General features: G+C 48.8%; 1 pseudogene; it reads right to left on the reverse strand.

The window, feature by feature from the left end:
• Nucleotides 1-3,483: 3,483 nt before the first annotated feature.
• LOC119360351 lies at nucleotides 3,484-7,254 on the reverse strand (annotated as a pseudogene).
• Nucleotides 7,255-16,349: the final 9,095 nt, after the last annotated feature.

Below are 16,349 nucleotides of genomic sequence, written 5' to 3' on the forward strand. Positions count from 1 at the left end.
ACCTTCCCCCTTCTATATTCAGCGGTCCACTTTCCCGCATCCCACTGTACCCTCTACTTGAACATGGTGCTTTATGCTTCATATTATTATCCAATGATGTGTTGCCATCCTATGATGTCTGAGTACATTTTCGTTGTCCTATCGGTGATTGATGAATTGCTATGATTGATTTGAGTTGCATGTTTTATTATTGGTGTTGTCCTATGGTGCTCTCTGTGTCGCTCAAGTGTGAGGGATCCCCGCTGTAGGGTTTGCAATATGTCCATCATTTGCTTATGGTGGTTGCGTGAGTGACAGAAGCACAGACCCGAGTAAGTAGGTTGTTTGCGTATGGGATAAAGGGGACTTGATGCTCTAATTCTATGGTTGGATTTTACCTTAATGATCTTTAGTAGTTGCGGATGCTTGCTAGAGTTCCAATCATAAGTGCATATGATCCAAGAAGAGAAAGTATGTTAGCTTATGCCTCTATCTCAAATAAAATTGCAATAGTGATTATCGGTCTAGTAAAGGAATCAATTGCTTAGGGACAATTTCACAACTCCTACCACCACTTTTCCACACTCGCTATATTTACTTTATTGCTTCTTTATCTAAACAGCCCCTACTTTTTATTTATGTGCTCTTTATTATCTTGCAAACTTATCCAACAACACCAACAAAGTACTTCTAGTTTCATACTTGTTCTAGGTAAAGCGAACACTAAGCGTGCGTACAGTCGTATCAGTGGCAGATAGGACTTGAGAGAGTATTTGTTCTACCTTTACCTCCTCGTTGGGTTCGACATTCTTACTTATCGAAAGAGGCTACAATTATCCCCTACACTTGTGGGTTATCAAGACTAATGCCACACACACACAATTTCCATCATATCTCCCAATTATCATATCACACACACATAAACATATTTTCATTTTGCAAAAGCATGAAATTTTAATCACCTCTATCTCGAGATCGAGCACACGGTGGAGATGATGATGTAGGGAGATCAAAAGTGCACAAAGCTCTTCTTGACAAAGATAGACCTAGTTAGGGGGCAAATAAGTCACTTAACTTAATGCTACATCTATGTAGCTAGCTAATTTGGGAGGAGACAACTTCAACTAGTGGAGGGGGAAGGAAAAAGAGAAAGGAGATGCATTAATGGAGTGGTGTAGTTAGCTAGGAGTAATGAAGAGAGAGAAAGATAGGTAGAAGAGGGAGAGTAATTGGGGAGAAGTATTGAGGAGGAAGAAGAGTGAGAGAGGGAGGATGTGGGAGGTAGGGGAAAGGGAAGAGAGGAGATGGGGGAGGGGAGGACGGGTGGGAAAAGGTGGTGGTGTGTTGCATCTTAGCAGTAGCGTGGGAGGAAAAACGCGCTACTGATAAGAGCGTAGCAGCAACACAATTTTCCCACACGCGCTACTGCTAAGCGGGGCCAATCGTGTGGCCAATTTCAAAATTAGTAGCAGCGACGTGTGTAAAAAGTGCACTACTACTATTGCATTAGCAGTAGCGCGTGTCACGACACCGCGCTGCTGCTAAACTTAGGTTGGTGGATACTGTCGGTCGATATTTGTAGCAGCGCGGTTTGGCTAGCACGTGCTACTACTAAATTCGTATTAGTAGCAAGTTCTGGCTACCCGCGCTACTGCTAGCTTCTTTTTGTGCCGCGCTGCTGCTAACATTCTCTGAATAAGGTTTTCCCTAGTAGTATGAGACACATACCCATACCTCGCACCTAAGCTTAACATCTAAAGCCGGAAGCCCCGACCGAGCCATCTGCCAGGTCTGGGGTTCAAACCGGTCTGACGCACTCACATGTGTCGTCGCCGCCATCTTTCACTGGTCCATCTTCAGAGCAGACTGAGGTGACAACCTTGGCAGGTCCTCCGCCATCGACGCCACCACGACACCAAACGACGACCTCCACCCACGTGAGCCTTGGCAGGTCCTCCGCCATTGACACCACCACGACGCCAGCCGACGACCTCCACCTACTCGAGTCCATCTCCAAGCAATAGACGTAAATCCATGCTAGGAAAGGGCCGCATCACCGCCGTCACCCACCACCCACAAGCGCCACCCAACCCCAAGGTTCCCAAAGCAGCGCCTTCAAGAAGGGAACGGCGCCGTGAACGCTGCCGCCGCCCAACAAAGTTAGGGCTTTCGCCCGGAAGACCTAGGGGAAGGTGAAGTGAGGAGATCAGTCCATACCGATGCCTCCAAGGAGGGAACGACGCCCTCAAGCGTCACCGTCGGCGCGGCCGGTCATGGCCGGCCAGGGATTTCGCCCGAACTAGATCTCCACCACCAGCAGCACCTCCTGTACAGAACCGAGACCGAGAGGAAGCGCGGCCCGACCAGGCTGACCTGCACGCCGAACAGGGGAGGAAGGGAGGCGCCAAATCGCGCACACCGACCGCCGCAGAAGCCGCCGCCGGCCGCCAACGACCACCGATCATGCCGCCCGCACGATCGGGGCACCGGATCCACCACCCGCACGGTTGTTAGTCGGCCGTGCCTTGCCAATGAAGCCACCGATCCAGATCCAAGGTTCCCCACACAGGAGCAGGGCAACCGAGTCCCTGCCGCCACCATCATTATTTGTATTTCACTTACTATGGACCAAATCCACGGGTCAGAAGACATCGTGCGACTCTTCGCATCGTGACCTCACTCATTCTCAATATGGTTTTAGGATGCTCAAGTATATTTGTTTGCAATTAGGTGGTTTTTTTTAGGAAACAAGATTCAAATAAAACTCCAGAAGCAAACTAAATATCCTAAAAATTAACATCTTCCAGTAAATAATTGAGCAAAAACCAAAAAAGCAAAGATTTTCTACTCATAAATTGGGAAAGGGATCATCCATCAATAAATAAGAAGTCAAAAACTTGGATAAGAGACTACTATAACAAACACTTCATTTACTCAAGTTTGAACAAACATTCCGAAAAAATAATTCCAGTACAAAAGTATCAACCTGGCAGCTAGTTCTTATCAGTAGTTGTAGAACTTGGCCGGCCATAATCGCCCAAAAATTTCAAATGCAACATGAGATATCAAACTGCAACAGCTATGGTATTACTCTTATTGCAAACTGTTTTTCACGTCACACATTATGTCTTCACACAAATAAGCATGCAGGAAAAGCAGTGGGTAAAGGGACAGGGGATTTTTCACTATAGTAGAGAAGGCCTAAAAAAAGACGTTAAGGTTTGCAGTTCATCAAGTGATGCAGATGAACGATATATGAATATATCATCACTAAATCACAATCAGCAACTGCAAGCAACGGAACGTTTCAAGGAGCATAGGAAACGGATCGACACAGGTTACTTTACACGGCAAGTCAAAAATATCAGCTGATTATTCTGGTGCTTACCAGGCACCAAGCCTCAAATTTGACAGAGCATCGCAAGGGCAGCACGGCGAGCAACAGATACCGCCACACTTCACAGTTTGCATCAAAAACAGATCCACTTCACAGAAACTATAAGCTCAGCAGGCCTCCTCCTCCACCGACGTCACCGTAAACGGGTCCTCAAAGTTGAAATCTGCCCCAATTTTGAGGCTCCAAGCATCGCGTCCTGCAGGATGGCTACTCCAGATGATGCACTTTTGGCAGGATTTACTCTTCATGTTTCTAGCGCTGTATTGCGCCTTGACATACGCCTCGTCCTCTGAGAACGGCGTGGAGCTTGGATTGGCCATGAAAATAGCTACCATCTCCAGCGCTCGCGCACTCTGAAAGACATACTCCAGGAAGCCAACCTCGCCTCGGTCCCCTTTGAACTCACGGAAAGTCATCACGTTGATGCGCGAGACGACGTTCTCAATGGGACCAGACTCCTCCCAGAACTTGACGGTGAGGTGGTCACCAGTGGGTTTATCACATTTATCTCTCTGCAAAAAAAAAAGAGATTAAATCGGTCAACAGCTGGGAAAGCATCTGAGGAAGGCTGACATGACAAATAAAACTAGTTATGTTGTTGCAGAAATTACAGATCAATAATACATCCATGCATTAAACCAGCACAAAGCACAAAGTAGCCTACTGGAACAGAAAAACAACTGTACTGGTGTTGTCACTATATATACAGCCTCTCACGTACCACAACTTAAAAAATGAGCCAGCAAATTTCATTCTACCATGGAGGTCTTAAACATGTGAACTGTTTGCCAGATGTGAGCCATGAGAACCAGTTAAGAATTAATTACTTGATCGAAGACAAGTGCCAGACATTTTGCAATTACCGAGTGCCATTACAGCACAAAACTCTAGCCTCCAGGAAACTGGTAGTTTAATCGGTTTGAAATAAGCATTGCATGCCATCTACATTTCACAGTAGTAATACTACTAGCTAGTATGAAGAACACATGCCAGAAAAACTGAAACAAGAAAATCTGGACATACCAGAAAATCGAGAAGCAAAGCAATAGAAATCACGGTGCTATGCGTACGATAATTTGCATCCGATTTTGATATGACACTGTACATCGGGCAGTTATGCGTGGTAGAGAATGCAGGACTGCGGCCGGATTCAGCGCTGTACAAAGATCAGACCCCATATTGTCGTATGCATAGTAGTTTCGAAACCAAAATAATGACACGATGAAGTGTGGCACGGCAAAACTTCGGTAATAAATGTCTTAACATAAACAGATGAACAAGCAAGCCCATAATTCTAATTTCTAAAGGCGTATTCTAGTCTGCGTGCATACAGATGACCTGATGGCTGAGAATAAAAACCAGTGCTTGGCTTTTCTAGCTATCCTGGTCAAGTATACCTAGTCATGTTGGTGATAGTATCATCATCCTATCCTATTATTCACAGGCAAATTACTTAGCCTAGCATGCATAACTACATACATGGCTCACATTTCACAGTGGAAGAAAATAAAGACTATAAAGAACCCTAATGATAATTGACTGTACAGATCTATGCAAATAAGTGAGAACACCATAAGCAACAAAATTTGGGAAAAAACTTTCAAGTCACGTGCAGAGTAAATTATCAATATCTCGTAAACAGAGCAAGAATAAGCTCAAAAGAATCCGTACGTAGTTCCTATTCGCTGTATGGAAAGAAAAGGATCGACAAGGCAATTGTATTTTTATACTATTTTTCAATGGATCTCAATGACAACTCTATGTTTCAATGGATGAAAGTACCAGAATGTACTAATACTAAATAGCCTAGTAGTCCAGAGAAGAAAAGAAGAAGAATGGTAAGATATGGGCATAATTCATGGACAGCAAATTAAGATATATGCAAGGCTGCAAACTTCAGTCCGCAATGGACAACTTTAGTCTTAACAACATTTTATCAGATATGTTCTTTAATAAGAATTTCCGGATGTGAGCTACAATAGCCTCTTTCTATAGTAAATTACTAGGAGATAAATTTTTAAGATCCTGATATGATAAAACTAGCGTACTAGGATCAATAGAACGATTGTGGTGATACTAATACCACAAACTGTCTGCTTGAATGTGCTAATTACCATGTGTAACTTACATATAAGTCCGAAATAAGCATTGCATCTGTTACAGTACCATAGCGCAGATACTAGTAACTTGTATGAACACAGTGAGAAACGCTAAAACAAGAAAATCTGGACAAACATAAAGAAGCAAAGCACTATAAATCAAGGTATCAGAATAATAATCATTGTACCACAAGAAAAACCTCTTACCAAGTGTCATAACTCTAACTGTGTAGTCTAGTCTACATATCTAGATTGTCAAGAAGACTAGATGGTGGCTGAGAATAAATGGCAAGGCATGAAAATTAACCTATAATAACTGGTCAAATATGTTACACGTCTTACATTACAGTGGACAAAACCAAAAAGAGCATATAGCATATAATTAAAGATCTATCACAATGACTGACTTGAAGTATGCAATCAATCATAAAGTGCAGTCTCTCCGCAACCACATATAAAGAGCTTATCACAACCAGCAACAATAAGCAGAACATGAACTCGTAATGCATACCACAATATGCAGTCTCTCAGCGTTGGGGAAGCATTTGAGGAAGGTGGGCACCATCTTGACGTCATTGCGAAACCCGAAACGCACATTCAAAGTCAGAATCTTCACGCTTGTGAGCATGGCACTTGCACTTCTTGCATTTATCCCAGGCTGAAATTTGACGAATTCAGGAAGGAACATCACACAATTGAGTCATCGGTTGATAATATTTGCTAACTGAATGAACAAATGGAGACTGATAATATTTGCTAACTGAATGAACAAATGGAGACGGGAGATGTACCATGATGACTGTCTCTCCGACCTCTAGGACCTGCCCTGGCTCTAAGTACCCGAACGTGTGCAGCTTGGGAGCATCCACAATCCTGAGCCTGGTACACAAGTCACGGGCGGTTTTGCAAGATTGAATCAGGATGAGCCTCTCCAGGCGCGGAGCCTTGACCACGGCGATGTCCTCCAGAACAGAGCCGCAGATTTGCACGCACCGCAGGCTCTGGCTGACGAGACGTAGGCGCAACCCGCCATTGATGCATCCCACGATGTTGAGGACCTCCAGGACGGGGCTCCTGGCGACCAGGGAGTCGACGACGCCGTGCTCCATTTCCATGAAATAGAGGCCGAGCTCGCGGAGGCGGGGAAAGGAGGCGCCACGCAGGGCGGCCGTGCCCGGCAGCTTCCAGACGCCGAGGTAGAGGCGGGTGAGGGTGGTGATGGTGAAGAGCGAGGCGGGGAGGGGCACGTCGAGCGGCCAAGGGCGGTTGACGAGGACAAGGTCCTGGACGCCCTTGGCGGCGAGGAGCTGGACCCAGCGCGCGGGCTTGGCCTTGTACGCTGCAGATGAGGTGGACGCAGCTGAAGGGGCCGGGGTGCGTTTCGAGGATGCGAGAGACGGCGGCGGTGACGGCCGGCGTGTTGGACTGCGTGGGGCTGAAGTCTTGGGCTTTGGGGAGGAGGTGGATGTCGACGAGGACGAGCGGCGTGGAGCGCCAGAGCGCGCGCCAGCGGGAGGAGAGCGCGGCGGTGCGCGCGGCGTCCCTGACGGGGAGGCGGGCGAGGATGTTGCGCAGGAGGTCCCGGGGGAGGCGGCTGATGCGGTCGGCCCGGCGGGCGGCGGGGAGGGCGGCGAGCCGCGCGCCGTTGTAGAGGGGGTAGTCGGGGAGGCTTTGGTAGATGTACGACATCATGTACTCCGCGGTCTCCTCCATCTTGTGCCGGTCGGCGCCATGGCGCCGTGCGTCGGCGGCCGTCGTGACCTGCTCCTGCTCGGCCATGGCCAACGGCGGCGCCGGCGAGGGTTTGGGGCTCGGTTGTGAGTGGTGTGTGGAGGCGAATGGTCGGTGCTCGGTTCTGCAGTGGTTTCGTGGGCCTAAGGCCTTATACAATGGGAGGTGCTTAAAGAGATGCTTAGAAAAATAAACCGGGTTTTTCTAAAGTATCGGTGCCTATTTCTACAGAAAAGACGCTTAGTTAAGCGTCTATCCTGTACAAATAAGCACCGGTGCTTAAGAGAAGCATGGTTTATTTTTCTAAGCACCTCCCCTAAGCATCTCCCATTGTACAAGGCCTAATGCGGCTGCTCACGGGCCCATAAGTGAGTATGGACCCACGAGTCAGCCACCCGCTTCTTCATTTTGCTAAGCTCCTCTCTCATCACTAAAAGATGTCATCTCTCATGGCTAAAAAATTGGTTTCGATGCTGATTGGGTTACCTTAATAATGCTATGCGTCGCTTCAGGTAAAAATGCACTCCCTTCATTCCGGAATAAGTGCCATGCTTTTAGTTCAAAATTAGGAGTACGTTTTATATCTGTATATATTTTAGAACAGTCTTTACATAAAATTTCTTGGAAAACATCCTGGTTGATTATAGCGGTGCCGCCTCCCTCTATCGCCAACTGTCCCGCACACATCCCTTTCCCCATTCCCACAACCTTTTTTTTTAAATCGATCTTATCCTTTTAGGAGATACTTCTTAGGGCATCTCCAGCCGCTGCCCCCCCAGGACGCATAGAAATCGCCCCCTGAGGGCGAGCCGGCGATACACTCGGTGCTGGGGGCGGTTTTGCGCCCAGTCATCGCCCCCAGCTCGCCCCCAGGCGCCGAAATTCGCCCACTTTGCAGCCCAATTTCGGCGAATAAACGGCCCATATGGGCGAGAATAGGTCCATATTCGGCATGATTTCGCCGTGTCTCGGCGTTCAATTATCAACACAATTATTCCTTATCACATATTTTATCACAGAAAAATCAAATACTTCAACAAAATACTACAACAACAAATAGTTCAATACAAATTATATAGTTCAACAAATAAAAACTCGTATTTCATCACGCGGCGTCCCCCTTGAGCCTCCATAGGTGCCGGTTCTTTGCTTTCACCCGCCCCGGCGCCGAGCCACCTCGACGCGGCTTTTCATTCATCGCCAGCAGCTGGGCGAGGGCGGCGAGCACCATCAGATGCTCTTCTTCCTGGACGTCGGCCGCGGCTTCCTCCTCCAGCAGCGCGGCGAGCTCTTCCTCCTCATCCGAGTCCATCGCAGAGACACTCAAAACGTCGAACACCTTGCGCGCGGTGGGCGTGTACCTGCCGTTAAACCGCGCCTCCGCGGCCGGAAACGGCGGCCGGAAACGACCAGCTGCTGCAGGAGGGGCTGCCGCGGCGAAGCGCTGCTATTTTCTGGCGGGGAATGGCTATCTAGCGGAGTAAGCTGGCGGCCGTCGCGGGATATAGCTAGTGGTGGCCGAGGGCGCGGGGGGGTGAGAGGCGTGTCGGGGGAAGAAAGCCTTGACTTTTCCCCTGTCGGTGTGGGCCAAGCGTGCTTTTCCCTAGCGCCGGAGCCCCCAATGGCTCCCCAGCGCGCGGGGTTCGGCCTGTGACCGCCGGGCGGAAAAAAGGTCTGAATCGGCGATTTTCGGTGTCCTGGGGGCGCGACTGGGCCGTTTTTCCGGCGCCGGTGCCGAAAAAGTGGCCTGGGGGACCTGTTGGGGGCGCGGCTGGAGATGCCCTTAGCTTCTTCATCTTCTCCACATCTCTCATGTGTCATATAACCAAGACACCTTTACGACCGCATAACCTCATCACGCCGCCCATCTATTCAACAATACTGTGCCCATCTGTGTTACTCCCTGCATCCATCCTTGCGTGGCACTACTAGAGAAAAGCTTACCGATAGCGCTTGTTTTTGTGCTACTAGTAGCACGGGTACCAGCGCTACTGCTACGACGCTACAACTATTTTCTAGCAGTAGGGTGTTTATAGACCAGCGCTACTGGTAAGTTCAACTACTAGTAGCGCGTTTTTAGGCCAGCGCTACTGCTAACATTTATGTTTTCTTTTTAATATTTTGGCGTTGTACACGTTTAAACACATATATCTTTTATACAATAACAACTCATTATGAACTAGTCTGTTTAAATAGCATATTCATTAACAGTAGTCATCACCACCAAACAATGTTCGTCAATGAGACATCATATATATATATAACACGTTGGTCACTAGTCATAATCACAACTCCTCATCCTCCTCATCAACTCTAACACATTATAGCACATAATAACACATTCTACCTAGGACCTACTCCTCTCATAGGACCTACTCTACCATCTCTTAGCTAAAATATCATAAAATAGGATAGGCATTGACTCTTCATTAAGGAAACTGAACTCTCCATAATGAAGAACGGAGATCATCCTGTCTCCAAGTCTTGGCCTACACACAATGTTACTTTCAAGTAGCTCTCTACAATGGTTGAAACATTTTTTCCAATCATTTATTATCATGGCTTCCTCGCTTTTAGAAATCCGGTATGGACATGAGTGATATGGATACTGTGGCTGACCTGGCCGTGGTGGCCGTAAGCTCATAAGTTCAACGCAACCTCTTGGCAACATCAGATGAGGCACACAATCCATCGGGATTTTCTGTTCAAAAACATAGTAATAACTTTATAGTTAGCAATGTAGTTAGCAATGTTCAAAGATGCACGGATGTCGTAATAGTAGAAAATCTTACCATGATATCTCCATTGATGTTACCGTAGCACACCGCATGCACTAGTGGCAAATATAGACCATAATTTTGAGGAATTCGATAATAGTTATTGTAATTCTCAAGATCAGTAAAAAAAGTGATAAGACCATCTTTCTCCTTATAAGTTAATTGTGCTTCATCATTGTAGTAGTAGGTTCTGTCTACCATCTTCCGTACATTTTCTGAAGAATGAAAATAAGCTGTCAATGAAAATAAGCTGTCAAATATTTTGAAATTAACAATATAAATTACTTAGTAAATATGTTTAAGAAACTCACACAGCGGTAGAATTGGAAGTGTGTCAACAAGGACCCAAATGGTCATATCATTTTTGTCGATGTCAGGATCACCAAGATCGAAGGTGAGAAGCATGCCCTCATGAAAATCATACGCCTTGGAAAGGGCTTCCCAATTCGGGCAACCAAAATTGGATGAGTTCACAGAATTGTATAGTTTTACAGCAAAATCATAATCATGATGGGTCCTTAGTTGAATTATCTTTGTCTCCGTGCTTTCATGATCTTCAAAACCCATCTTCTCTAAGACATAGCGTCTTGCATGGCATGGGATAAGCTAGTCGAATTGTAAAAGATGGAAATTACACGTTGAAGAAGCAGAGAAGTCGTGCAAAAATAACATAAAAAACTTGTCATCGTTGCGTACCGTATCAATGTCGAAGGTCTCTTGGAGCTTGATGCTGAAGTGCCGACTGATGGGGTTATGTACCTAGGGTAGGGTCATGGACCTGAGCAAAGTAACTTACCCTAGGACATCCTTAGAAGAGGTCGCCTTCCAGTCGACCAACGAGGATTCACTCGACTGGCCTGAAGGACTCGACCGCGAAGACCCACTCGACCACCAGGAGGTCAAGAGGCACTCTGCACTGCAACGGCCTGTAATCAAGTAGACTTTATGATAGTAAAGGCCTTTATGTGGGGCGTTACCAGTAACGCCCCAGACTTAACTCACCTTAAACCCTCTCCTACGTGGGCTGGCTGGGGTCCTGGCGCACTCTATATAAGCCACCCCCCTCCACAGGCAGAAGGGTTTGGTACCTTGTAGTTCATACATTCATAATCCACTCGACCGCCTCCGGGCTCCGAGACGTAGGGCTGTTACTTCTTCCGAGAAGGGCCTGAACTCGTACATCCTTTGTGCTTACAACCTCTCCATAGCTAGGAACTTGCCTCTCCATACCTACCCCCCACTCTACTGTCAGACTTAGAACCACGACAGTTGGCGCCCACCGTGGGGCAGGTGTTTTAGCGATTTTGTGGAGAAGTTGCGATTCTTCCGAGTACTTTCATCATGGTGTCTGCTGGAGTTTTGGTCGAGGGTCAAGAGATCCGTCTCGGCACTCTCACCTTCATCGCTGATGACTCCGCATGGCTCCAGGAGGCTCCACTCGACGTAGATGCGCTCCCCGTCCGCGGTGCGACGCATTTTCGCGCATGTGTCCGCGGCATTCTGCTGCGGCAACCGTCGACCCAGTATCGGTCGGCTCCTCCATCGTCCACCCTCCCGGTCTCCCGCCAGCGCAAGCGCTCAGGCCGGTCGAGGCTTCAGCGATGGGTGAGTCACGCGGTGGCTCGCCAATCGGCCACAACCCAAGTTGCGGCAATCGAGCCCAACGAATCTCTCTACGGCTTGTTCGATCAGTCGACTGGCTCCGTAGAGACTGCATCCGAGTGCGAAAGCAGTGATCCAGCGGCGGAAATCTTGATGGTCGACGGGCCCCACAGCCCTCCTGGCTTCGCCCGTGGTGGTGGAGCAGGTGACGGCGGCGACCCTGCACGAGGCTACGAAGAGTACTAGCCCGAGCCACTCGACTCTCTGCAAAGAGAAGAGCTTCGCCGCAGGAACGAGGATCCCCTGCGTATTCCCATCGCAGGAGAAACCCCCGAGGCTCGTGCCTTGGAGGAGGCGCGTCTGGCCAATTTGGCCGAGCGCACTCGACTGGAGAACCTTCAGCGAGCACTCGACGAGCGCGCGCGGCAACGAGTTCCCGACACCAGTCGACGTCAACTCTTCCCGCCGACTCAGGTATATCGAACCCCAATTCAGAATTTAGCAGCTGCGACCCGTATAGCAGAGTCCATCCAGCCTTCGCAGTCGGAAGCTGGCAGAGGTTTGCTGCAGATCAGGGATCTGCTCCGGGCAGCAGGAGATCAGAATTCAGCCGTGTCTCAGTCGCGCAACAGAATTCACAGTCGATCCGTCACTGTGAATACGGTTCAGTCGGCTCACAGCCCCAGATTGCCTCCGCGGCGCGAAGGGCGTGAGAATCGGCGAGATCAATATGGCGACAGACTCGACCGAGATGATAGGCGTCGAGTGCCCTATTCCCCTCCGAGGGGTGGGTCTTATGCTCCTCGGCAGCCAGATGATAGGCGTCAGTACAGTACAGGGCGTAGGGTTCCAGTTGACCCCAGAGAGCCAGGCTTCGACGCGCGATCCATTATCGTGCAAGGGTTGGTCGACCGGAACAGAGCCCATCGAGGCGCACTCGACAGAGAAGTACCCACAAGCAGTCGAGTGCATGTTTCTGGTCCTGAATGTTTCAGCAGAGCTATCAGAGCCGCAGTTATTCCCCCCAATTTCAGGTTGGCAACAGGAGTCAGCAAGTTCACTGGTGAGTCTAAGCCTGAAACTTGGCTTGAAGACTACCGAGTGGCAGTTCAGATTGGTGGTGGGAACGACGAGGTGGCCATGAAGCATTTACCCCTCATGTTGGAAGGTTCTGCCAGGGCATGGTTGACTCAATTACCTCCCAGCAGCATTTACACTTGGGAAGATCTGTCCCGAGTGTTCGTCAGAACGTTTGAAGGGACTTGCAAGCGACCAGCTGGATTGACAGAGTTGCAAGTCTGCGTGCAGAAAGCTAATGAGACTCTCAGAGAGTATATTCAGAGGTGGATCACTTTGCACCACACTGTGGAAAATGTCTCTGATCATCAGGAAGTATGCGCCTTCAAAGACGGCGTCAAGAACAGAGAACTGAGTTTGAAATTTGGTCGAACCGGTGACATGACCTTGAGTCGGATGATGGAGATTGCTACCAAGTACGCCAATGGCGAAGAAGAAGACCGACTCCGAAGCGGCAAGCACAAGCCGAGTCAGTCGGAAAAGGGAAACACCAGTCGGAAACAGAAGCGGAAGGCTGAACCAGCAGCTCCTGGAGAGGCTCTGGCCGTGACTCAAGGAAAGTTTAAGGGGAAACCAAAAGGATCCTGGAACCCCAAGAAGGTAAAGGATAAAGAAGGGAACGACGTGTTGGATATGCCATGTCACATTCACACGAAGAAAGACGAAGAGGGGAATATCATTTACCCAAAGCACACCACTCGCCAATGTCGACTCCTGATCCAGCAGTTTCAGGGAAAACAGTCTAAGGACAAGGAGAAGGAGTCGGACAAGGCCGAAGACAAAGAGGACAGTGAGGGAGGATATCCGCATATCAACTCCACTCTGATGATCTTTACAGATGTGGAAAGCAGAAGTCGACTGAAAGTGATTAACCGAGAGGTGAACATGGTTGCCCCAGCAAAGGCAAATTATCTGAAGTGGTCTCAAACACCCATCACATTCGACCAATCTGATCACCCGACTCATATTGCCACCCCTGGGAGGCAAGCTTTGGTGGTCGATCCAGTTGTCGAAGGCACTCGACTGACAAAGGTGCTGATGGATGGTGGAAGTGGGCTGAACTTATTGTATGCTGACACATTGAAAGGTATGGGCATTCCGATGTCCCGACTGAGCACTAGTAACATGAGCTTCCATGGAGTTATACCAGGGAAGAAGGCCGAGTCACTCGGCCAGATAGCTTTGGACATGGTGTTTGGTGATTCGAAGCATTTTCGCAAAGAAAAGTTGACGTTTGAGGTCGTGGATTTTCAAAGTGCATATCATGCCATTTTGGGGAGACCAGCCTATGCACGGTTCATGGCTCGACCATGTTACGTGTACCTCAAATTGAAGATGCCCGGTCCCAAAGGTGTGATCACTGTCACCGGTGATAGGAAAAAGGCAGAAGAGTGCTTTCAGAAGGGCTCCAAGATTGCCGATTCCCAGGTGACAGCAGTCGAGTTCGAAGAATACAAGCAAAACGCAGATCCGAGTGACTTGCTGCAATCCAAGAAGCCCGCCACAGAGTCTGCATTCCAGTCGTCCGGTGAGACGAAGCCTGTTCACATTCACCCGACCGACCCCGAAGCAGCTCCGACCCGCATCTCCACGTCACTCGACCCAAAATAGGAAGAAGCGCTCATCCAGTTCCTCCGTGAGAACTGGGACATTTTTGCATGGAAGCCCGCTGACATGCCAGGTGTTCCCAGGGGACTGGCTGAGCATCGCCTAAGAGTCGACTCGTCTGCAAAACCAGTCAAAGAGCATCTTCGGCGGTCCGCCGTCCAGAAGAGAAAGGCCATCGGTGAAGAAGTGGCTCGACTGTTGGCGGCAGGATTTATCCGAGAGATATACCACTCCGAGTGGCTCGCTAATGTCGTCATGGTTCCTAAGAAGGACAAGTCGCTCCGAATGTGCATTGATTTCAAGCACATCAATCGGGCCTGCCCGAAAGATCACTTTCCTCTCCCTCGCATAGATCAAATTGTTGACTCGACCGCGGGATGCGAGAGGTTGTCTTTTTTAGATGCTTACTCCGGGTACCACCAGATCCGTCTGTACGGGCCCGATGAGGTAAAAACAACTTTCATCACTCCATTCGGGTGCTTCTGCTATATCACCATGCCATTCGGCCTCAAGAATGCCGGAGCCACATTTATGCGAATGATTCAGAAGTGTCTACTCACTCAAATCAGTCGGAATGTGGAAGCTTATATGGATGATATTGTTGTCAAGTCACGAAAAGGTTCCGACCTGCTCGCTGACCTCGCCGAAACATTTGCCAACCTCAGAAGGTATGATATCAAGCTCAATCCATCAAAGTGCACATTTGGAGTTCCTGGTGGCAAGTTACTCGGTTTTCTCGTTTCCGAACGGGGAATCGACGCTAACCCAGAGAAGATTGGCACTATTCTCCGAATGAAACGCCCTGTGCGAGTGCACGATGTTCAGAAGCTTACTGGATGCTTGGCCGCATTAAGTCGATTCATCTCACGACTCGGTGAAAAGGCACTGCCTCTTTACCGACTGATGAAGAAGGCTGACAAGTTCGAGTCGACTCCAGAAGCTGATGCAGCGTTTGCCGAGCTAAAAGCTCTGCTCTCCACCCAGCCGGTGCTTGCTGCTCCAATCAGCAAAGAGCCTCTGTTGCTCTACATCGCAGCCACAGGACAAGTCGTCAGTACTGTGCTAACGGTCGAGCGGGAAGAAGAAGGAAAAGCTCTCAAAGTTCAGCGCCCAGTGTATTATTTGTCTGAAGTCTTGACTCCATCCAAGCAGAGATATCCTCATTATCAGAAACTTGTGTATGGAATATACATGACCACAAAGAAGGTTGCTCATTATTTCTCTGACCATTCCATCACAGTCGTCAGCGACGCTCCACTATCAGAGATTTTGCACAACAGAGATGCAACTGGTCGAGTGGCCAAATGGGCGATTGAACTTCTTCCCCTTGATATCAAGTTTGAGGCAAAGAAAGCCATTAAGTCCCAGGCGATAGCGGATTTCCTCGCCGAGTGGATTGAACAACAGCAGCCGACTGAAGTTCACTCGGAGCATTGGACCATGTTTTTTGATGGCTCTAAGATGTTGAATGGTTCCGGTGTTGGGGTTGTCCTGGTTTCCCCCAGAGGAGATAAGCTCAGATATGTGCTCCAGATTCACTTTGATTCCTCCAACAATGAGGCAGAATATGAGGCCCTCCTATATGGGTTGCGCATGGCCATTTCACTCGGCGTCCGTCGCCTAATGGTCTATGGCGACTCGGATTTAGTGGTCAATCAGGTGATGAAAGAGTGGGACGTGAGAAGCCCAGCCATGACTGGATATTGCAGTGCAGTGAGGAAACTGGAAAAGAAGTTCGAGGGGTTGGAGCTCCATCATTAGCAGTGGCGCCGACCGTGAGCAACCCTCTCACTCGGGGGCTTAGCTGCAGTCCAAGAACTCGCCTAAGGTATAAAAATCCTACCGAGTGAAGAGCAACCCTCTCACTCGGGGGCTTAGCTGCAGTCCAAGAACTCGCCTAAGGTATAAAAATCCTACCGAGTGAAGAGCAACCCTCTCACTCGGGGGCTTAGCTGCAGTCCAAGGACTCGCCTAAGGTATAAAAATCCTACCGAGTGAAGAGCAACCCTCTCACTCGGAGGCTTAGCTGCAGTCCAAGGACTCGCCTAAGGTATAAAAATCCTACCGAGCGAAGAGCAA

This window comes from Triticum dicoccoides, chromosome 2B (assembly GCF_002162155.2).
Source record: "Triticum dicoccoides isolate Atlit2015 ecotype Zavitan chromosome 2B, WEW_v2.0, whole genome shotgun sequence".
NCBI lineage: Eukaryota > Viridiplantae > Streptophyta > Magnoliopsida > Poales > Poaceae > Triticum > Triticum dicoccoides.